Source organism: Hibiscus syriacus, unplaced genomic scaffold (assembly GCF_006381635.1).
Source record: "Hibiscus syriacus cultivar Baekdansim isolate YM2019G1 unplaced genomic scaffold, ASM638163v2 tig00111937_pilon, whole genome shotgun sequence".
NCBI classification, from domain to species: domain Eukaryota; kingdom Viridiplantae; phylum Streptophyta; class Magnoliopsida; order Malvales; family Malvaceae; genus Hibiscus; species Hibiscus syriacus.
In genome coordinates this window covers 415,446-440,009 of record NW_024063215.1, presented here as the reverse complement: position 1 = coordinate 440,009, position 24,564 = coordinate 415,446, and positions in this window count along the sequence as shown.

Below are 24,564 nucleotides of genomic sequence, written 5' to 3'. Positions count from 1 at the left end.
AACGAGGAATCAATAAAAAGATTTTCCTTCCAACTGATCCAAAATTTAATCGATGAATAGAAGAGAAGTTATATTTCTTGGTGGCGTTGTTGAGCTTGTGATAACCCATACATATCCTCCACCCTGTGACACTTCATGTAGGTAAAATCTCATTGTCATCATTACTCACCAGGTGCCACCTTTCTTGGGTACAAATTGTACTGGACTAACCCATGAACTATTGGTAATAGGATAAATAACTCCAGCATCGAGCCACTTGATAATCTTTTTATTACCACCTTTTTCATAACAGGATTCAACCTCATTTGAGGCTCAACAGAATTGTTGTGGCAATCTTCCAGCAAAATATTATGCATACAGATAGTGGAACTTATCCCCTTCAATTCAGCCATCTTCCAACTTAAGGCTTTCTTATGTTGAGCTAAAACATTAATCAAGCTACATTCTTGTTCAGCTCAAGACTCAAAGAGATAATAAAGGTAATGTTGCATTGCTACCCAAATATACATACTTAAGATAAGATGGCAAAGGTTTTAATTCCAAGGTTAGAGCATGCTCAAAGGATGGTTGTGGGGGGTAAATTTAGTGAAATCCAAAGATTCGAAATGCGTACCTGGCATGGTTGTAAGCATGCTAGATTGTTTCACCTGTAGAGGAAAAATCCTCGGACTCCTTATCTTCATCTTCATTTTGTTCCCTAAAATCCTCAAGCTATAGGAATTTACTGTAGCAGAATTCTTCTGTTCCTTCTTCCATAATTTCCTCCATATCAAGAGCATATTGACACTCTTCGTGATCATCCATGTTCTTGAGAGTATTAAACATATTAATGGTGATGCTCTGGTCAGGAACTCTTATGGTGAATTCGCCTCTCTCACAATCAATTAGAATTTAGCTGGTTACTAAGAATAAATGTCCCAAGACAATGAGTGCATTAATATCTACTTTACAATCAAGAATAAGAAACTCGACTGGAAAAACAAATTTATCCACTTTTACCAATACATCCTTGATCCTTCCTTCAGGTCTAACATGTGACCAATTGACTAGTTACAAAATGACAGTAGTTGGGCAAGCTTTTCCCATCCTCAGCTTCAAAAATACATAATTAGGCATCAGGTTAACACTAGACCCCAGATCACACAAACTTTCCCATAAAAGTATTTCCAATGGTACAAGGAATGAAATTGTCAGGTCTTTCTACTTTGGTGGAAACTTTCTATTGTTGTAGTATCAGTTTCATACTACTTCACCTTCCTTTTTTTGGTGACAATTTCCTTTAGAAACTTCGCGTATGTAGGCATTTGCTCAATAGCATCAAGAAAATGAACATCAATTCAACAAATATCTTAAACTGAAAATTTGCTCAATAGCATCAAGAAAAGGAACATCAATGTACAACTGGTCAAAAACATCAACAAATATCTTAAACTGAAAATCTTGATTTTGCTTGTTCAACCTTTGAGGAAAAGGTGGTGGACGTCTAACATCGTGTACATCAGGTAAAGTTTGTTCTTCGTCTTTATTCATTTATCAGTAAAGTTACTTGTCTGTTCTTCACTGCTATCTTTATTTTGGACTCTTCAGCTTGTAACTCAAGTACTTCTTGAACCAAATTGGGGGTTGAATCTGCAATGTTTTCCCCCAAACTTATCTCCTTGTTGATTTGTGTTCCACTCTTGAAAGTAAGATCACTACATTGCTCTTTTCCTAGAGCATTAGTGACTTCAAAGTCACTAGGCAAACTTCCAAGAGGGCGCACATGCAATGCTTGCACAATCTAACCCACTTGATGCTCTTTGACTTTCAACAAGGCTCCATGATTTTTTATAGACAATTTATGATCTTGCATTAAAGCTCTTGTGGTAGCCGTGAAGTCATGCATAATAGCTTCCAAATATTTCATGCTCGAAGAGGATGTTAGCCCCTTGTAAGCATTTTGCCATGGCATATTTTGTTAGAAACTAGGGGGTTATGTAATACCCCAAATATCAAGTCAAGGACTTTATTGAAAAGATTTCAAAATTTAAGATTTATTTGAATAAGTGGTAAAAGATGAGGAAATGATTGGAATAGTGTTTAGACTAATTTGTAACAATAGATAAATTAAGACGACACTTTGGTCTTTTAAGAGGGAAAATGAATTTTTAATATATTCCCTATTAGGAATTTTAAAAGGGGAAAAGAGGAAAGTAGCCATTTCTATTTATTCTTCTTTTTCTCTCACGTGGGTAGTGCTCTTATCTCTAGCATTAGGTAAACTTGCATTAGCTAGTTCTTCCTTTAAATTTTAGGTTGCTTTGGTAACATTAAGTGATATGTAAGCTTAATGAAGGATTAAAAAAGGTTAAAACTAAGTGGTGGATGTTTTAGAGGAAATGAGTAAGAATAAAAGTTAAGTTTTATAGACCTAATAGAGTTACTTTTAGAAGGTAATTGGTGAAAATGGATTTTCTACCCATTTCATACTTCAATAAATTATTATTTAAAATCAAGATTAATTCTCGATAACTTGGAAAATTGTTAAGTTCGTAATGATAGGAAAAAGAGTAAATTTCTTAAATAGTGTAATTTTTAGCATTAACTGCTATGAAGTTATTGCTATAAAGTTGTCAAGTCTTCTTATTAAATGATGTGGATAACTAGACTTTCATAGTTGAGAGAAAATGTTTAAATTGCTCGAGAATATTTTAAATGGATCTGGAAAAGTTACACAGATTTTCTCAATAAGGAAATGAAAGATTTTAAAAATAAAAGTATTCTATTTAACTTAATCTCGAGTGAGATGATAATAGTAAACCTTAGTGAGTCATAATGCAAAGGTGAGTTGGACAGGTAGTAAACAATTGATAAAGATTCCAGGGGCTATGTTCCCGGTAAACTTTGTGGAATTATCATTTGATAAGTTAAAATTATATTGAGTATAGGTTGGTTGTCTCCAAAAACAATTTAAAAAAATGCAGAGGGTATGGAAATTATAGTTTTTTTAGATAAAGAAAAAAATTTCAAGATAACATCGTTAATGATTGTGAAGAAAATGATGTCAGAAAGATATATATAGCTTTTATAGCTAGTGTGATAGATACTCAAATAATTAAAGTATAATTGTTTGATAATTTCACAAAAATTGGGAGTTTATAGATGTCTTTTCAGGTAAATTTATTATCTCCAGATCGAGAGGTTGAATTCAAGGTTGATGGTTATTAAGGTATTGAACATATTTCTATGATTTAGTATCAAATGATTTAAGTGAGTCAAGAGAATTAGGGGCTCAATTATAAGAGTTAATTGATTAAAGTTTTATCAGCCAAGTATTTCATCTTGGGAGTATTTGTGAGATTAGTGAAAAGAAAGATAAACCTATGTTTTTATGCATAGATTTTGACAGTTAAATAAGACTCTCTAAGAGAAGAACTTGTATACCAAACTATACCAATGTGAAATTCTGGTTAGCAAAGATGGTTTTCTTTGGCCAGGTTGTTTTAGCATACAATATAAGAATAGATCCTAAGGAAAACTCATGTTGTAGTAATTGGAAACTCCCAAAGAATGACCCTGATGTTTGGATTTCTTTCAGGACTTACTGGTTACTATCGAAGGTCAGTGAAAAACTTTTCGATGTTAGCTTTACTGCTAACCAGGTTGTTAAAGAAAGATATGTCATTTGTATAACAAAAAAGAGGTCAAGAGAGTTATGAAATGCTAAATAGGATTGTAATAGAGACACCAGTGTTTATACAGCTTGAGTAGGGTAAAGGATTATGATGTGATCATTGATTATCTTTTAGGAAATGCCAAGGTTGTTGCAGATGTACTTGGTCAGAAACCTTTGGTAATTTTACGAGCTATGGATGTGCGATTAGTATTGAATGAAAAGGGTATTGTAAGCTAAATTAAAAATGAAGCTGATGTTTTTATTAGATCATAATCTAGTTGGCCCTAAGTTAATAAAGAAATTAATTATAAAATGAAAGTTACACAAGATAATTTGTTAAAATCATTTTCGATTAACAAAAGTCTTATGCTGATCCAAAAAGAAAATAGATTGAATAGCAAGAAGGTGATAAAGTTTTTCTGAAAGTATCGCATTGGGAGGAAGTATTGCGGTATGGACTGAGTCCGAGAGTTATTGAAGCTTATGATATTTTTATTAGTTTGTTAGTTTTTGCCTCCCAAAATGGACAAGACCTATAATGTTTTCATGTGTCATTACTAGTTAATTACCGATCAGATCCATTGCATGTTCTTAAATTGGGGAAAATAGAGTTTGACTGGAGTTGAATTATGAAAAAGAACCAATGCATATCTAGACTCGAGAAAATCCAGAAACCCTATAACCAAACAATTTCTCTAGTTGAATTGTGGTGGTAAAGGTATAAAGTCTTTAAATTCAAGGACGAACTTTTCTTAAGGGGGAAAATTGTAATACCCAAAATATCAGATCAGGGACTTTACTGAAAAGATTTGAAAATTTAAGATTTATTTGAATAAGTGGTAAAAGATGAGGAAATGATTGGAAGAGTGTTTAGACTAATTTGTAACGATAGATAAATTAAGAGGGCAATTTGGTCTTTCAAGAGGGAAAATGAATTTTTAATATATTCCATATTAAGGATTTTAAAAGGGGAAAAGAGGAAAGTAGTTATTTCTATTTTATTCGTCTTTTTCTCTCAGGTAAGTAGTGATCCCTCTCTAGCATAAGGTGAACTTCCATTAGCTAGTTCTTCCTTTAAATTTTGGGTTGTTTTGGTAACATTAAGTGATATGTAAGCTTAAGGAAGGATTAAAGAATGATAAAACTAAGTGGTGGATGTTTTATAGGAGATTTAAAGAAATGGGTTTTGAATGATATGTTGATGTGTTTTTTTATTGAGGTTTATTAGTAGAATTGACTTGTCAAAGGATTGAGTAAGAGATTAGAAGCATAAGATTTGACTAAAAACATGTTTAGAAAAATGATATGATTCTTGAGTTGAGATGTTCTATGAAGATGTTAGATGTTTAAGGTGGTAAAATGAAGTAAAGTAGTTGGGTTAAGTAAAAAGGAGTTAAATAGTATTGTTGGAGGTAAAGTATAAGATTAAAAGGAAAAGTTAAGTGAAAAGTGAGCTAAAATTGGTAAATATGGGCAATAGTGTCGGTATTGATATAACAGTACCGATACAATAGGTGTAAATAGCTAGAAATTGAATAAAGAGTAGCGGTACAGATGCAAGTGGTATCGATACTAATGGGGTATCGATATTAACAAAGGGAAGTATCGATACCATGGATCCATAATGTCAAAATGGTATCGATACTAAAAGGGAGTATCGGTACCATAGTAGAGTAGTATCGATACTGAGAGAAAGGTATCGATACCAGGCAACACAAAATATAGAAATGGTATCGATATTGAAAGGGGGTATCGGTACCATAGTATAGAATTATCGATACCAAGGTAGTAGTACCGATACTAATGAGCTTGGAACTATAAGATAGATTGAAATATTTATAGAAAAATAAAGAATGATACTTTTAAGTATTAAAGTATAAATTTTAGAGAATTTACTAACATATGGTATGATATATATCTTGAATGGATGATTGTGTAGATCATAACCAAGCTCTTGATTCTAGAAAGAAAAAGGGGAAAAATAAAGTTGTTGATTAGCCATATATCTCTACATGTTATTAGCGGGGATTATCATGTGAGTACCTTATTGTAATTATTTGAGATAAAGAAGATGCAAATTAGAATGTTTAAATTTATGTATGTATTATAGTATTGATTATGTTGTCGTTATATGTATGGAAAGAGTATTATGAATGAGTTTTAGAGTATGAACTGCTCTAAACCGAATTCATAACTAAAAATGCATGAACGGATGCATTAAGGCATGAAAGGATGTCATAACTAAAAATGCATGAATAGATGCATTAAGGCATGAAAGAATGCATTAAGGCATGAAAGGATGCCATAAATGAAATGCATGAAAGGATGACATAACTAAAAATGAATGAACGGATGCATTAAGGCATGAAAGGATGCCATAAATGAAATGCATGAAAGGATGCATTAAGGCATCAAAGGATGACATAACTAAAAATGCATGAACGGATGCATTAAGGCATGAAAGGATGCCATCACTAAAATGCATGAAAGGATGCATTAAGGCATGAAAGGATACCATAAATTAAAATGCATGAATGGATGCATTAAGGCATGAAAGGATGCCATAACTGAAATGCATGAAAGGATGCCTTAAATGAAATGCATGAAATGATGCATTAAGGCATGAAAGGATGTCATAACTAAAAATGCATGAACAGATGCATTAAGGTATGAAAGGATGTCATAAATTAAATGCATGAAATGATGCATTAAGGCATGAAAGGATTCCATAAATGAAACAAACGAATAATTACAAAAGAAAAATGTACAAGAAATAAAGATATGTTGAACATACTAAGGATGTTTATGATAATAGTATAAAAGAAGTTTGGTTTCAATATAGGGACTTATCTAATCCTTATAGATGATACAAATTAGTGCAAAACTAAGAAATTCATAATAAGTTTATGAATTACCGTATTGGTAGTGGATGTGCAACCCACATAAATTATAATAAGTTTGTGAATTACTGTATTAGCACGACGTGTGCAAACTATAGAATTTTTAATGAATTGAAAGAGTTAAGTGATATTATAAATAATTATTAGAGTGAAACAGTTCTAAAGTAAAAGATTAATGGCCTAGCTATGCATGTGGCATAAAAGTGTCAATCATGCAAGTTAAGTGAAAGGCTAAAGGCCTTTGGGTAAAAGACTAAAGGAATTATAATGTATTTTGATATAAACAGTGCATAAGTGTATGAAAGGATGTCATATAGATAAAATGTACAATAATGCATAATTGGTTTGAATGGATGTCATAAAGAAAAATGTAAACCATACTTAATGGACATGAAAGGATGCCCCAAATGAAAATATAAAATAGTGTGTTAACAGTACTTAAAATACACCCATGATGATTATAAAATATATATGATCAGTTAGCACTTTAGTGCAATACATGTATAGTATTTTCTCATTCAATGTACCCAGGGAAAATATATAGAATGATAGGTATGATGGGTCTACTAAGAAAAATTCTGATAATTGTATGAAAGAATTATGGTTTAACTAAGAAAGGCTTATCTGGTCCTTATAGATTATGAAATTTAATTCATCATTAATAGTCATAAAATAATTATGTATAAATTGTGATATCTTTACAGTATTATGTCTCACTAAGTAAATACTTAACATGTGTTAATTTCATGCGTAGGGACCAATCAAGGTTTTGCCGAGTAAGTAGTGAAGCAGTAACAACTTTCATCAATTAAAGGTTGACTCATCAGTAACATAGGGACAATCTTATTGATTTTAAAAACTTAGTTGGCATGTAATGGAAATAAAGTAAATATTTTTAATGTATTTAAAATGATAGTTTTAGTATTTTGCTTCTATGAACATCATACTTTGTGGTTGTTAAAATTGAAACAAAATTTTACGGGTTTTCAATTGACAAAATGTTTTAAAAAAGTGATGTGGTATTCATATCTCGTGTACGAAAAGGTATACAGAATATGGGTGTTACAAGTTCAGTCACAGTCTGCTACCTATTTAAGTACTTGCATTATTAGTCCTTTGATTTCCCCATGAGAAGTTAGGGTGCTTGCATCATCCTAGATTGTAAGTGTTTGAATTTGGATTGTTGTTGCCTCGATTAAAACTTCCCACGTAGTTAGTAGACTTGTGGTTTTTTGGGAACTCACTTACATGATGGTTACCACCGTATGAAACACAAGAAATACTCACAACCTTTGTCCCATATACTTTATTCGTGCATTGCAAATTCTTCAGCATATTGGTGATGGTGGACAACTGAACTAAAACAGAATCCTTGGCATCTAATTCAAAAGTTCCCTGAGGTCTTCTTTCTATTCCAAGTCTTGAAGAAAGAAATTGATAGTCATTATTTACGATTCTATTCAAGATGTTGAAGGCCTCTTCAGGGGATTTTTCCAAAAATTTCCGACTGTTGAGGCATCAAGCATCATTCTTGTAGGGCATTAACACAATTATAAAACATAACCACTTGTGTCCAATCTTGAAACTTGTGATTTGTACAATTGTGCAACAACCCCTTATATTTATCCTAACATTCGTACATGGATTCATCATCCGCTTGGCGAAAGGATACGATGTCATTCTTTAGTTGGTTATTCATGTTGGGTGGATTGTAACGTAACAAGAAACTCTTACACAAGTCTGTCCATGATTCCATTGACCCAAATGGAACACCACTTAACCATGCTCGTGCTTTGCCACACAAGGACTAAGGAAATAGCTTGAGCTTTAATACATCTTCATATACTCCTTGTTATCTAAAGGAGTCACAAACTTCCAAGAAAGCTTTAATATACTGCCTTGCATATTCATTTGGCATGCCTCCAAATTGTCCTATCGAGATCAACATATTAAACATAATTGGCTTTAACTCGAAGTGTGTTGTCTGAATCTTGGAAGCTACAATATCATGTTCAAATCACCCAAAACGGGATTTAGATGATCTCTTATAGCACGTGGACGAACATCAATATTTGATAGCACGTGGACGAACATCAACTCTTTCATTAGGATTTACTATAGCATCATGATTTTCCAGATCCTCAACCTACATATCACCTTGATTTTTGACTCCGTATATGGCATGAGAACTTCTTCTTTGTCGAAAAAATATCTCGATTTTAGGTATTAATGGAAACAAAGGTTCTCCAACAACCCTTCGGGTCATACAACAGTACAACTCCTAAAAAATAACAAAAAATAACTACGAAATATCTACAAAATCTAAGAAATAAAACAATACATAAACAACACTTAAAATCACCACTTGCCAATCCCCACAACAGAGCCAAAAACTTGTTGCATGTGATAGGGTGCTAAATTTGATACGCAATTTATGCAAGTATAAACAATTGCACAAGTAATATAGAGTGAGTGAGTATCGTTCCTACGAGGATTGGAGGGATTTCGAGCAAAGATTATGCACTTGGAATAAAAAGTAAATGAGGGTGATATGAACAAATGAATGTGATGGTTGAGGTAAGTGTCAACTATAATAAATTGTTGAAGCAAATATTAAATGAGAAATATTGTAACAAAACTGTAAGTTGAGAAATGATGCATAAATAAGAACACGATATGACCTCACACTAAAGAAACTGTCAATAAGGCTAAACGGCTAGGTTTATCCTGGAATCCTATGTCTTAACCTTAATGAACGTCAATAATTTCCAACTTACATAATGCTCAATAGACTTTTCTAAGGTGTTTTTAAATTATCTCTAGTAATAAACCTGACAGAGTAATACTAAAGCGATACCTCTCAGTGTAAACCCTAACAAAATACTATCGTTTAAGCTCCACTCCTTTTAGTTGTTAAAACTTACTCCTTATCTCTAAGGCAAGTTAGGCTTTTAGTAACAGATATACCCCATTATTCATGTAGAACTAAGCTTGACTCTCTCGATATCAAGCATCAAATAAAGATAAAGGCTATCTCTCGAAAGCTCTTACATATCCAAGCAATAAAATAGTGAATAAAGCATAAGGTAAACTGAAAATTGATATGCCATTCATCAAATGAAAAACATGTTCATCCAAAATAAACCCAAGCCAACTTAAGTTAGTTCATGGTGGGTAACAAGCATCCATAAGCATTCGTTTAATACAACCTATTCTTAAAAAATGGAGGAAATAAAGGGGGAAAAGGATGGAAGAAGACTCCCATATCGAGAGTTGTAATTAAAACCATGAACCTCCCTAGTATTGTTGCTTCTCTCAAAGTCTAACAAGTTTTATCCTCTTGGAGCTTCATCAATGGAGGTAACCTCGTTGGAGAAGAGAAAGTTGAAGAGTAGTCGCCTCTTCTTCTTTTTTTCTCTTTCTTATCACACGCCCTTTTCCTCTCTCCTTAATGTGTGTCCTTTTTCTTTATATAGTGGGGGATCCTAGGGTTTTGTGCCCTCACTCTCATTGCTTCCCTAAGGGAATGTACCCTTCACATGTGGGAGTCAACTGGCAGGTATCATATGTAGGCTGCCAAATTGAAATATCTTATGCTTTTGTCTTATAGTGCACTTGTTAAAATTGTAAAGAATAGATGTTAAATGACCATATATTGCCTCCGTAAGCCTTAGAGATTAAGGCCTTAACAAGAGTTCTTTAAGGGTTTTACGAGATATATTTTAACTTCAAAATGATTATTTTGGGGCTTTGTAATCCGTAACATCCTAGTTTTGGATTTGGTAGTCATTAGTGATTATCAAGTAGTCATATCGATTTTCGAAAAAATTGTTTTCAAAATTAATTTTAAATTTAATTTTTGAAAAGAGAGTTTCATGAAATAAGTGAAAAGTTAAATGTTATAATGTCACGAGTTACTAATGACCAATACTCCTTGCATAATTTTTCTAAGAGAGATAACAAGCAACGTTTAGAAGTGAGAGGAAGTGCCACCACTTTATCAATAATGAACTAATACGTTTGTAGTAAATCTACCTTGAATCGTCGTGTGGCAAATATGATGTGTACGACTTATGAGTCTTATTTTTTATTGTATTATCTATGCATGCCTACATGATGCTATGTGAAACAAGACAACCTCTTCTTGAGGCTTATTGGGGGAATTGGTATTGATGTTATATGTTATTGATTCCCTTATGTAATTCTTTTAAATTGTTTTGTGAGACTGAGCAGTCACATCATGTTTGTGTTGTAATACCCCCAAGTTTTGACTAGTGATCAAAATGTAATTTTTAAAAGTTTAGTGGCCAAAGTATAAACTTTGTAAAAGTTTAAGGACAAAAAATATAATTTTCAAAAGTTGTATATTTTGGCATGTAAATAAATAGTTTGTCACTAAATAAATGTTTTCATGAGAATCAAAATTTTGATTCATGATTTGTATTAAAAGCTATGAAGTAGTAAAGTTCGGTAAGTAATCAGATAATCAAATCGAACCGGAATTTCACAAAAATTTGAAGGATGCTATATAAAGGTTGAAAATATTATTTCTATATTTTAGAACAAAGAAAATTAGCATGGATCAATGGAATTTAAGTTAATTTTCCCTATTTAGCTTAAATTGGGAAAATTAAGTGACTAAATTTTAATTTTCAAATATTGCATGGCCAAAGTAGAAAGTCAACATTTATTTGGTTCATTTTGACTATGGAATATTTTAATGGAAAATGGTAATTATCATGAGTCATTAATGGAAAATTTGGGATTTCTCATTAATTAAATTTTAATTTCAATTAAATTAGTTTAAAGTCATATGTATTATGAAAATTACTAGAAAAATCAAGAGAATTGCTCATATTCATCAAGCGTGGCTGAAACCGCCATAACCACCAAGGTGAGATTTTCAATTCGATTTTTGAAGCTACATGGTTGATTTTTAGATTAAGCTATTAGATAGAGAATTAATCCTCTTGAAATTCTATATCATTTGGTATAAAATTGGATGAAAATCATGCTTAGATGTTGAGTTTCATGAATTGGGTGGTTGAAGAACATTTTTTATTTTGAATATTTGATGGAAGATTTTTATGTTATTGATATTGTAGATAAATTCTAAAGCATAAGTGATGATTAAAATCAAGTTTAGGGGCTTACATGAAATTTGACCATACTAGGGTTTACTAAGTTTATTTAATTTTGATTGAATTTGATGTTGTGATGATTAGAATAGCATGAATTTGTTGTAAGGAGGTTGAATTTATGCTTGAAATTGAATGAAAAGTTTACGTTAGTGTGTTAAGGACATTCGACCATAGGAAAGAAAATATGGGGAAAATGTTGAAAATATTCCTATGGTCTATAATTGATATTAGATGTGTTTTACTTGCTTTGGAGATTGAATTGGAACAATTTGGAACCTTGAGATATTAAAAGGTCCATTTTACAAGTTTTGAGAATTGTGATACATTGATATATAAATGTGTAATTTGGGGTATTCAATGCTGAAATTTAATTAGTGGATGCTGAAATTTAATTAGTGGATGCAGAATTAAGTTAGAATGTTGATTTGGGACCAAAGTGCAATTTTGATAAAATTCCATAATGGAATTTGAATAGTCATTGGATTCAGGGACTTAATCGCAAGTTTGTTAAATGTGAGGGTACCATTTGAGTAGGATACTACAATACTAGAAATTATTACTTGAATGTTGAATTTCAAGTATAAGTATTTAATTTGGATCAAATTTCAAGTTTGGTAAAGTTGATGTTTGAATTTGAAAATGCTAAGAAAATGTAAGATGAAATTACAAATTTTCAAAGGTTAAAGTATTGAATTAAGTGTATTTTATATATATGATGGAAATTTTAGTATTTGATTTGAAGTAAGTAAATTAGTGAAGGACCATTGTGAATTAAATAAAAAAGTTGATGTGAATTCTAAAAAGAATTAGTGACTTAAAGGCAAAGTTGTGAAAGTTAAGGATTGATTATAGAAATAGATATTTATGAAATTGAATGAATATTTTGGAAAGGATGGAGATATTATGGAATATCCATTTTATTTTATATCGATTAAGTATAGATTTTGATTTTTATAGAATTGTATATTAGTGAGATTAGATTATGTTAGTATAATACTAACATATAGTTTGAATGTGGTGTTATGTACGTGATTTCGTACATATTACGACAACTCTTGTGATCCCAGTGACTCGAAAGCGAAAAGCAAAGTACCTGAGTAAAAGGATATCATAGAAAAGGTTCTGTAGTGAGGCAAAGGTGAGTGTAGTTCATTTAATTATTCTGATTGAGGAAGATTTGTGATAAGTCATCCTCACATGATATTATTTTTAAAAGTATGATTTAATCCTGATTATGGAATATTTTCATAATGCTTATATTAAGGTTTTATGAATGATTTAGGGTATGAACTTCCCAAGTAATGATTTTTTAATTATGAGTTGAAAATAATTCTGGTTTGAAATGTTGGTTATTAGATGAATATAATATTATCTGAAAGCCCATTGTATATTGTATTGAGAATCGTAGGTATACTTGGCATGCCATTAAGTTGAGTAATTCCGATTATGATTTTGATCTGGTACATTTTTGTACATTATGTATTGCACTGTTGGTGCAAATGATATGATTGCACTTGGAGTACATATTCTGATGGTGAAGATGGTGTCGTTAGTGCTTAGTGCGCACATTATGTCCGACCCACGTACCTTGCATTCTCTTAAATATATTGTGGGCTATGAAAATGAAAAATGAAAGTTTTGAAATGTGTCTAAATGGAAAAGAATACGAAATGATTATTTTGTCTGATATTGATTATCATGATTCTGATAAAATCTTGAGATAAATATTTTCATGTTTCTGATAAAGAAAATGGCTTGATTAAATTGGATTGAAAGTATAATGTTTTTATTTGAATTATATTTTAATGTTTTGTTGTATTGATATTTTTATGTTATGTTTCATCTTGAATTATTATATTTGTTGTTTGCTTTGTCGGATTTATTTAGAATGGTCTATAATAGTTAATTAGGACTATTCTAATTTGGTTAGTATTAGTTATATTCGGATGTATGGATGAATAGTATATATATGATATTATATTTTAAATGTTTTTAAATTAAGTAGTGTTTAGACAGTTTTACACAGATTATTGAACAATGTTGAACTGCTTACTTGCTGCCTAAAATTAACTTTGTTTGGGAAGATAAATTATTGTTTTATATTTATACGTGATTAATTAAATAGTTTTTAATTTTTAAACAAAAGTTTTAAATGGAACAAAATTTTAAACGTTTATGTACAAAAAAATGTTTTAAATGTTAATGTGACATCTTTAACTCATATTTCAAAACATATACGAGTTATTGTGTTATATTTAATTGTATCAGAGCTACAAGATTAACTAATTATTGGCCTAAACTAAGTTTATTTTATGTTGGAAATGTGTGCACACTAGTATGTTAAAATTACTGAACTAGTATGGTTATGTGGTTTTATTAAGGATGTTGCTCCTTACTAACGTAAAGTTAAATGTGATTGTTTAGGTATTAGATTAAGAGAACTCGAGACGAACTACTAAACAGAAGGTTCTTGAGGGAACTAGTGGTGATAGTAATGAAGTCGAGCATGTACCTCATGTTCAATCCGATCAGTAGGGAGCATGGGTACATCAGGGAGCGGAAGCTCCAGAGCAGGGGACTTTTGTCCAAGCTTTAGAGGGTATTTTGACTCATTATCAGCTAGAAGCAACACCTCCGCCTCAACCTCGTCCTCTTGCTCCTCCGACTCTGAGGGTACATATTCCAAAAGAATTAAAAAGTTTGGGATCCCCTGGATTTAAAGGAGAAGATAATGAAGGCCTGGTAGTGGTTGATATGTGGCTTAATGATGTAAAGGTTATGTTGGACATCTTCACTACATTGATGAGGAGAAACTAGAGGGAATAGTTTCATTTATGCGAGGTCAGACTTGTAATTGATGGATTAATGTGACTATGCATGTTCCTCCAAATCAGATTACTTAGCAGTTTTTTCAAGAGGCCTTGAAGAGAAAATTTATTGGGGAGCAGTTTGTTACGCAGACAAAGCAAGACTTCTTCATTCTGATTTAGAGCAACAAATTAATATATGAGTATGAATACGAGTTTAATAAGCTTAGTCGTTACATATTAGAGTTGATTCCTATTGAGAGATATTGGTTTTAAAGATTTATTCAGGGTGTATGACCCAGGTTAAAGGAGATTCGCTGACTACAAATTTATCCACTTTTCAATAAGTGGTAAACAGAGCTAAAGATTTGGAAATGGCTCAAAATGAATTAGCTATGATTAATCAGAGACACAATCATCAAAGGGATCAGAGCATCATTCTCGTCTCAGTCTAAAAGATGTCGAGGTTCAGGTTTTCAATACCAGATAAATCGAAAGGTGGTGCTTCTGGACGCAAAGGGCTTGAGGTGAAATTAAAAGGTCGACAGACCCAGACTACAACTATTGGAGCCCGGTAGAGTAGCTCAACCACAGGGTCAATTTTTACCATGTCAACAGTGTGGTAAAACTCACCCTCGACCATGTAAAGAAACTTCAGGAGCTTGTTTTCATTGTCGAGACACTAGTCATTTTATCAGAGACTTTCCGATGGTAGGAGAGAGAGATTTGTTCAGATAGAAAGATCTGTAGTAGTGTCTGAGAGAAGTCTAGGCAGAGGTAGAGGAATGGGATATTCAGAGATAGATCCCCAATATGATGTATGTGCTCTATCTCGTGTTTACAATATCAACACTAGGGAGGATCGTGATAACCTTGAGTTATATCAAGTACTTTATATATTTATGATGATCATGTATTTATTATGATTAATCTGGGTTCTACGCATTCCTATGTTAGCTCAAAATTAGTAAGAGAAAAATGTATTCTGTCAAAACCAATTGATAGTGATATGATAGCAACAAATCCATTGGATCATAGTGCCAGATCAAACCCGATAAGCAGAAATTGTCCAATAAAGATTCAAGGTTATGTTCCCTGCGAATCTTATGGAATTGTCATTTGATGTGTTTGAGATCATTTTGGGCATGGATTGGTTATCTTCATATTATGGCTTGGTAGATTGTCGCATGAACCGATTATTTTCAAAAGATGAAAAGGGTTATGAAATAATAGTAATCGAAGAAAAGCACAATCATTACCCAATGTGATATCAGCACTGACTGCTAAGAAACTGATGTCAAAAGGTTGTTAAGCTTTTTTGGCAAATGTTATAGAAACGAGCATCTGAGGTTAGATTGGAGGATATTCTGATAGTTAGAGAATTTCTGGATGTATTTCCTGATGAGTTACCTGGATTACCTCCAGATAGAGAAGTATAATTCAAGATTGATGTTTTTCGGGTACTGCGCCTATATCGATGGCCCCATACATAATGGCTCTGACTGAAATTAGAGAGCTAAAGGCACAATTGTAGGAGCTACTTGATCGGGGTTTTATTAGACCAAGTGTGTCTTCTTAGGGTGTATTGGTACTCTTTGTTAAAAATAATGATAGATCTACGCGGTTATGCATAGATTATCGATAGCTGAACAAAGTGACAGTGAGGGATCAATACCCTCTTTCAAGGATCGAGGATCTATTTTACCAACTTAAAGGTGTTTCAGTATTTTCAAATATTGATCTTTGATCTAGGTATCATCAATTAAAGATTAAAGAAGAAGATCTTCCGAAGATGACTTTCAGAACCAGATATGGTCACTATGAGTTCATAGTAATGTCATTTAGATTGAATAATGCTCTTGCAACATTTATGGATTTGATGAATCAGGTGTTTTAGTCATACTTTGATCTATTTGTGGTCGTGTTTATTGATGATATTTTAGTTTATTCCAAGACTAAAGAAGAACAAGATGCACATCTCTTTATTGTACTTCAGATACTACGAGGTAAAAAGCTTTAGGCTAAGGCCTTCACTGTTAGATTGGATAAAAGATCTTCAAAGTAAGGATGAGAAATGTTTAGAAAAGATTGAGCAAGTGAAAAAAGCTAAAACTAGAGACTTCGAAGTTAAATCTTATGGATGTTTGTATTATCGGGGATGAGTTTGCATACTTGATGATGATAAATTGAAGAAAGATCTTCTTTATGAAGCTCATTTTAACCCTTTGACAATGCATCCAAGAGGAAATAAACTGTATCAAGATCTGACGAGCTGATATTGGTGGACAGGTATGAAAAGGACTATAAATGAGTTTGTATACAAATATATGACATGTCAGCAGGTGAACGCAGAGCACTATGTGCCATCTAGCTTGTTGCAATCTATTTCTATTCCTAAGTAGAAATGAGAAAGAGTTACTATGTATTTCATGAAAGTTTACCTTTGACACCCAATAAGAAAGATTTGATTCGGATGATTATGGATAGATTGACTAAAACAACACACTTTATTCCAGTTCGAGTAGATTACTCGATGGACAAGTATGTTGAGTTAAATATCATGGAGATTGTACGAGTGCATGGAGTACATGTCTCAATAGTTTCTGACAGAGACATGAGGTTTCTTCAAGGTTTTTAAAGTATTTGCATACAGTTTTGGGAACTCTATTGAATTTCAGTACGACCCTTCATCCACAAAATGATGGTTAATCTGAGTGAACTGTTTAGATACTTGAAGATATGCTAAGGGCATGTGTTATTAATTTTCAAGGATCTGGGAAAAGTATTTACCTTTAGTAGAGTTCGCTTATAATAACAGTTATCAATATAGTATTAAGATGACTTTTTTCATGCATTATATGGAAGAAAATGTCAGACACAGTTGAACTAGTATGAGTTAAATGATCAATATATAATTTGTCTGGATCTAATCAAAGAAGTAAAGACCAAAGTAAAGGTTATACAAGACAATCTCAAGATAGTTGTTGATTGGCAAAAATCTTATTCAAATCTGAATAGAAAAGAAATTAAGTATCATGTCAGTGATAAAGTATTTCTTATAGTATCATCGTGGAAAAAGGTTATAAGGTTCAGGCGTAAAGGAAAGTTGAGTATGAGATTCATTAGCCCGTATGAGATTGTAAAAAGAGTTGATCGAGTAGCATTACCTTAGGAAATGGAAAAAAAATCATAATGTGTTTCATTTATCATGATTCAGATCGATCAGATCCTTCACATGTGATTACACTGGAGGAAATTGAGATCTAGCCAGATTTTTCATATGAAGAGGAAGCAGTAAAGATCTTGGAATATAAAGTCAAAAAACTGAGGAAAAAGACGACCTACTAGTAAAAAGTTCTTTAGCAGAATCATAAAGTTGCGGGAGCAACCTGGTAACGGGAGGAAGACTTTAAAAAGAAGTTTCCTCATCTTTTTACATCAGATATGTAAATATGTATGGAAAATTCTATGACAAATTTTCTTTAAGGGGAAGAATTGTAATTCCCCAAGTTTTGCTAGTTACCAAAAACATAAGTTTTGAAAGTTTAGTAGCCAAACTATAAACTTTGTAAAAGTTTAGACCAAAAATATATTTTTCAAAATTTATATTATAACACCCCAAATTTTGTCTAGTGTAAAATGTAAGTTTTGAAAGTTCGGTGGCTAAAGTGTAAACTTTGAAAAGTTTAGGGACTAAGAATATAATTTTTTAAAATTATATATACATTATCCAGTATATGAACATTTTGGCCGAAAACAAGGATTTTCGTGGGAATCAGATTTTAGATAAGGAATTTGTGTTAAAAGCTATAAAACGATAAAGTTCGGTATTGAAATCGGATAATCGGATCGAGCAAGAATTTCATGAAAATTTTAAGGATGTTATAAAATGGTTGGAAATATTATTTCCAAATTTTAGATCACAGAAATTTGGCTCAGAACTGTGTAAGTTTCATATTTGATCGAACAATGAAATGTTAGCGGCTAAAATGCAAATTTCAAAAAATTGCATGGCCAAATTAGAAAGTAAAAGCCAATTCAAGATTCATTAATGATATTTTTGTAATTTCTCATTAATTAAATTTTAAATTCAATTATATTAAATAAATGACATGTGTATTATTCATTTAATACAAGAATAATCAAGACAATTAGCATATTTTCAGCTTCATTTATTCTCTTGGCTAAAGCTACAAGCTCTCCTAAGGTAAAAATTTTATTTTTATTTTTCAAGTTACATGATTAGTTTTTTGATTAAGCTATTCGATAGAAAATTAATTTAAATGAAATTTTCTATCAATTTATATAAATATTGCATGGTGAGGATATTTATGTGTTGAGATTTGATGACTAAGGTTTAAGGAGGGTTAGTGATCTTAAAGAATTAATGAAGGATTTTTATGTTTTTGATGTTGGTGATTATTTTTAAAGCATGTATAATAATTAAATTTATTTGTACATGTTTATATAAGGTTTGCTCATGTTAGGGTTTGTAAGAATGATGGGATTTTGTTATTGGAACTGCATGAATTTGATCATAATAGGTTGAATTCATGCTTGAAATTGAACGAAAGTTCCCCTTTAGATAACATGAACCATTCGGCCATAGGGAATAAATTGGGGAAAATGTTGAAAATTTATTATGATTTAAGAATGATATTAGTGTCGTAACTGATTTCCGGCGATACGACAAGTCTCGACTCATTTTGTGAAAACTCGATTTTGTAAAAGAAATGTTTCAGTGTCGCCATCGACCTTTTGGATTAGGTAGATCGAATACCTAAAAAAATTTCTTTTAAAAAGAGTTTTTAAGAAAAACGTCATTTTAAAAGATACACCGATCCACGTGTAACCAGAAATTTATTTTTTAGCAATAAAAAGTGTTCAGGGGTCGATTACGTGTGGGAAGGATAAGCACCCCCACAACGCCCGAAATTGGTACCTATCGATTATATATTGTCTCTAAATAGAAGAAATCTAAGAATTCGAATATATATTTAAATTATGATTCCATTATTCTGAATTCAACCATATAATATTATAGAACAAAAATTCCAAGGAAATATATAAAATATTCTCTTATTTCTAATTGAAGAGAAAATACTCCCTAAAATACTTTAGGACAAATATTTCTCTTTCCAGCTGAAATAAAAAGAATATAATAATTTTCCCTAAGAATCCAATATTAAAATAATTTTTATTCAACCAAAGAAATAAATTAAATTCATTAATCCGAATTATATTATTAGAAAAGATAAGTTATATTCAATAATTTAAAAATACTGAGACTTAATCTCTAATAAATTAGCAAATTGGCTTGGTAAGATTAAAATAGTTAATATTTCCCTTTTCCCTTCAAAAGTAATTAATTTTCAATGCAGCCAATTTTTTTAGGTTTTCTAGTGGGAATATTTTAAAATATTGGAAAATGACATCTAGTTGTCTTAAGACTTTCCCTTCTTAATATTTTAAAATACATAAATACTACCCTTAATCCAATTATGTAATCGGTTAAGTTATGCTAATGAGGCTTTTAAACAAAATAAAATATGATACATTGAAGCACTTAGAGAGAAAAATAAACACATGGATTAAAAGAACAATTTTAAATTTATTATTAACTTTATATTACTTTATAAATATATAAATATATATTCTAAATATTATATTAAACATAGAACATAATGTTTATTCTAATAAATACAATATTATATCATGCTATAACATTAAGTACAAAGTAATTAATAATAATAATACAAACAAAATAAATATATAAAACATAGAACATACTTTAATGGTAAAATAAATAATATACATATGAATCTACTCACTACATGGTGATAAAAATAAATGTATAGTAATCTTAGGATCTTAAATATTAATAAACAAATATCATGGCATGAAACAAGAAAATAACCAAAACAGAAGCACTAGAATATTAAATAAACCATAAATATAGGACTAAAATGGAAGATCATAAATAACAGTAGCTAATTTCGAATAAAAAATACATACATTATAGGACTAAATTAAAATAATACAAAACCAAGTATCCAATTTGAAAGTCATGTAAAATAAAAGAAACTAGGGACCGAATCACAAAACACGCTGAACTAAAAGGGACCTAAGGATCGATTAACCCTAAAAATTACTAAAATGTGAATCACTTTAAACATAAAGGACCAGTATAGTGATTTAACCTAAAACTAGTGACCATAGTGTATGACACACTAAAGGTCCAGGGACCTTATTGCGATTTACCCAAAAAAGCCTAAATATCAATACCTCCCCCCATTTTCAAACTCATTTTGCCAGATTGATTTCTAAACCCAAATCTCCTCTCTTTTCTTTCTCTTCTCTCAACCCACGGCGACAGTCCCTTACCCTCAAGCCTTCACCGCCTCAGCCACCCTCGTTCTAGTTCGACCGTGACCCCAAGATCCTAACTCTGACCGATCAGAGTACTAAACTTTAAACCCCCGATTTTCCTCTCCTCTCTCAACGTATTCGACCATTACCCAACCATAAACAACCGCCATAAACGGTGATTCTTCTACCCTAACCAAAAACTGACTACACACTCCCCTCTCCGATGAAAAAATACTCCGACTAATACCAGCAGCAAGGTAAATCTCAACCTTTATATCTATTTTATTTACATTTTTAACACAGAATTAGGAACGAACCAAGAAAAAAAACACATTAGCATAAGAACACCTTCACACGTTTGATTGCTAAAAAATCTAGTTGTATTGCTTTGATATATTTTTTTATTTTTTGGTCTGAAATCACCGAGATCCTCCTACTCTTGTTATATGGTTTGGTTCTTATAACCAATTTTACATAGGTTTAAAAACAAATAAATATAATCCTAGGTCTACTGTGGTGTTACTGTGTTGATGATGGAGCATTTTTAATGCTCCGGATATTCTGAGGTTTTGTTGAGCAAGCTTGTATCGGCGTGGCAGTGGAGGCTGAAGGCATGATATCCCTAGGTATAGTTAAGTTAGGGTTTTTTGGGTTTAAATAGGGGTTATGGGATTTAAGGGTTATGAAAAATGGTGGCTACAACTGCCCCTCTTTGCTCATTGTTATGAAACGGGAATGAAGCAAAGATATAAAAGTACCATTTTTCATATTGGTCATTTCTTGTCAAATTGCAACCTCTTCACTGCAAATGTCAATGCTTCTCTTCCCATGATAGTTGCACCCAATAGTGATGCCGATCCAGCTCCTTATATGATGGATTTAGATGATAATGTTTGATCCATCTCATTCTGTGATGAACGAAATGTTGGTGTTGTTCCAACTCCGTATGCATGGAAACAAGTTAAGGTTGAACAAGTTCTTTTCGTTATGAACTTCTTTTCCCTCATCGGATGAGTTCTTCTCATTATGAACTCTCCACTGAAAATGTTGATCCCTCGAGTGAGGTGTTGCTGATTCAACTCTATATGCGATGAATCGAGCTAAGGTTGAACAAGTTCTTTTCATTATGAACTTCTTCTCCTTTTTCGGATGAGTTCTTCTCATTATGAACTCTTCTGGAAATGTTGATTCACCTCCTTCTGGGGTGAATTTGAAAGGAACAGGCTCTTCTCATTATGAACCTTCTCCTTTAAGACGAGTTCTTCTCATTATGAACTCTTATGGAAATATTGATCGGTTTATCCTCTCTTTGAAGAGTTTTAATCCTGCAAAAAAATATCTTGTGTCAGTGATTTGTATTTAAAGTACCGGAAGGTAATGACCCGATGGTCCTTAATTCTGCTGAGATCCATTTCTTTCAAAGGTGACAAATATAAAATGATTTTCTACTGAAGTCGAGAAATGAAATCTTTGTTGACTCTTTGAATTCCTTAATACTGCAAATTGCTAAGTTTTTGTCTTTGTTGGGTCCATCTTGGAAACGAAAATGCTCATTCTCATTGAAGTGGCCTAGAAAAGTCAAGTTGGAAGAAAGGCATTATTGAAAATGCTTCTAGGGAAAAATCTTAAGAATGACTCATGCGACATCCCATAAAAACGGTCCTAAGAAGAACTCAAACAATTCTCTAGACAAATGATCCTAAGAAGGATAAAATAATTTTTCAAAATAGACTTTACAGATATCCTCATAAGAGGAAAATCAAAATTTTTCATGTGTATAAAATGTATGATACGAAGATGCAAATTCATGTATGAATGAAGGTTTTCTTAATCTGTTGAAAATGGTTGCAAGAGCAGTCTTCATTGCTAGATCAGTCTTCATTCTTTTCCTGGTTTGATTTTCTTCTTTATCTGTCGCACCTGAGTGTATTCTTTTGAATCTTGACTTGTGAATAGGCGCATCTTACCCCAGTAAAAAGTTTTCTTTTGATAAATTTAGCTTCTTCAAAAAGATTCATTTACAGTTATCAAGAAACCCCTAAAATTAGGCTTAGCTTCCTTTAAAAATTATTTGGAGATAATCATCAATAAACCCCTAAAAATCAGGCTTAGTTTCTAAAAACTCATTTGAAAACATCCGCCCGAAGGTCTTATAGATAGCCCGAAGGACTTATCATCTTGCTCGAAAAACTTATAGATAACCTAAAGAATTTAAGCATCATGCTCGAAAGTCTTACTGATGGCCCGAAGGACTCACTCATCATGCTCGAAAGACTTACTTATCAAGAAACCCTTAAAATCAAGCTTAATTTCTTAGTTGTCAAGGAACCCCTAAGAATTAGGCTTAGTTTCCTTTTAAAAACTCATTGAAAATCATCATCAAGAAACCCTGAATATCAGTCTTAATTTCTAAAAACTCATTTGAAAATATCAAGAAATACCTAAAAGTAGGCTTAATTTCTTTGAAATTCATTTAAAAACATTAAGAAACCCCTAAAATCAGGTTTAGCTTCTTTCAAGTTCATTTGAAAACATCGAGAAACCCCTGAAAAATCAGGCTTAGTTTCTAAAAGTCTTTTTTTCATAAAGAAACTATCTCCAGCGAGATAAAATCTTCTATTTCGAGGGAAACTATCTCAAGCGAGATAAATTTTGGTTTTAAGAAAAACAATTTTGAGTGAAATGAATATTCTTGTTTTGAGTAAAATTCTTAAGCGAGACAAAATATGTTTTAAGAAAAATAATCTGTAATGAAACGAAATGTCTTATTGTGAGAAAAAAATGTCTCAAGCGAGACAAAGTCTGTTTTAAGGGAAACTATCTCAAGAAAGACAAAATTTGTTTCAAAAAAACTGTCTCAAGGGAGACAAAATTTTGTTTCAAGGGAAACATATTCAAAGATTTTGTTTCAAGAGAAATTGTCTCAAGGGAGACAAAATTTGTTCTTTGGAAAACTATCTCACGTGAGATCAATTTTGTTTTAAATATTCCAAAATTTTGTGAGAATGTCTCAAGCGAGACGATGCTTGTTTTGAGAGAAAAATATCTCACGTTAAACAAAATTTGTTTTAAGAGAAAAATGTCTCAAGTGAAACAAAATTTGTTTTTAAGAAAAACAACTTTGAAATTTGTTTCCGAAGAAAAATGACTCAAGTGAAACGATATTTGTTTTAAGAGAAAAATGTCTCAAGTGAGACAGAATTTGTTTTTAAGAAAAACAACTTTGAAATTTGTGTTCCGAAGGAAAATGTCTCAAGTGAAACAAAATTTGTTTTAAGAGAAAAATGTCTCAAGTGAGACGACATTTTGTTTCGAGATAAACAACACCCAATGAGGCAAAGAGTCTGCTTGTTCTGCACGTTGAGGAAATGTCTTCAGAAGATCTAATTGTTGAATTCAGGAAGTTAAAGCTGTGGATGGCATTGTTCTTTTAGGTTGAAGACATCTGGTCATTTTCGAGCTTTTATTTCCTGAAATATCGAAATGATTTATTTATGACTAGCTATTTTGTATGTTTTGGGTGTCATGATGAAGTTTGTATTTTGTGTGTTTGATGAATTATCGAATTTTTCCTCGAGAGAGGGAAAATGTATTTAAAGTATATGATGATGAATATTTGATGCAAATGTGCAAATTTCATGTGTCATGTATGTATGTGTTGATGTATGTATGTTTTCTCAGTGGGAAGTAGA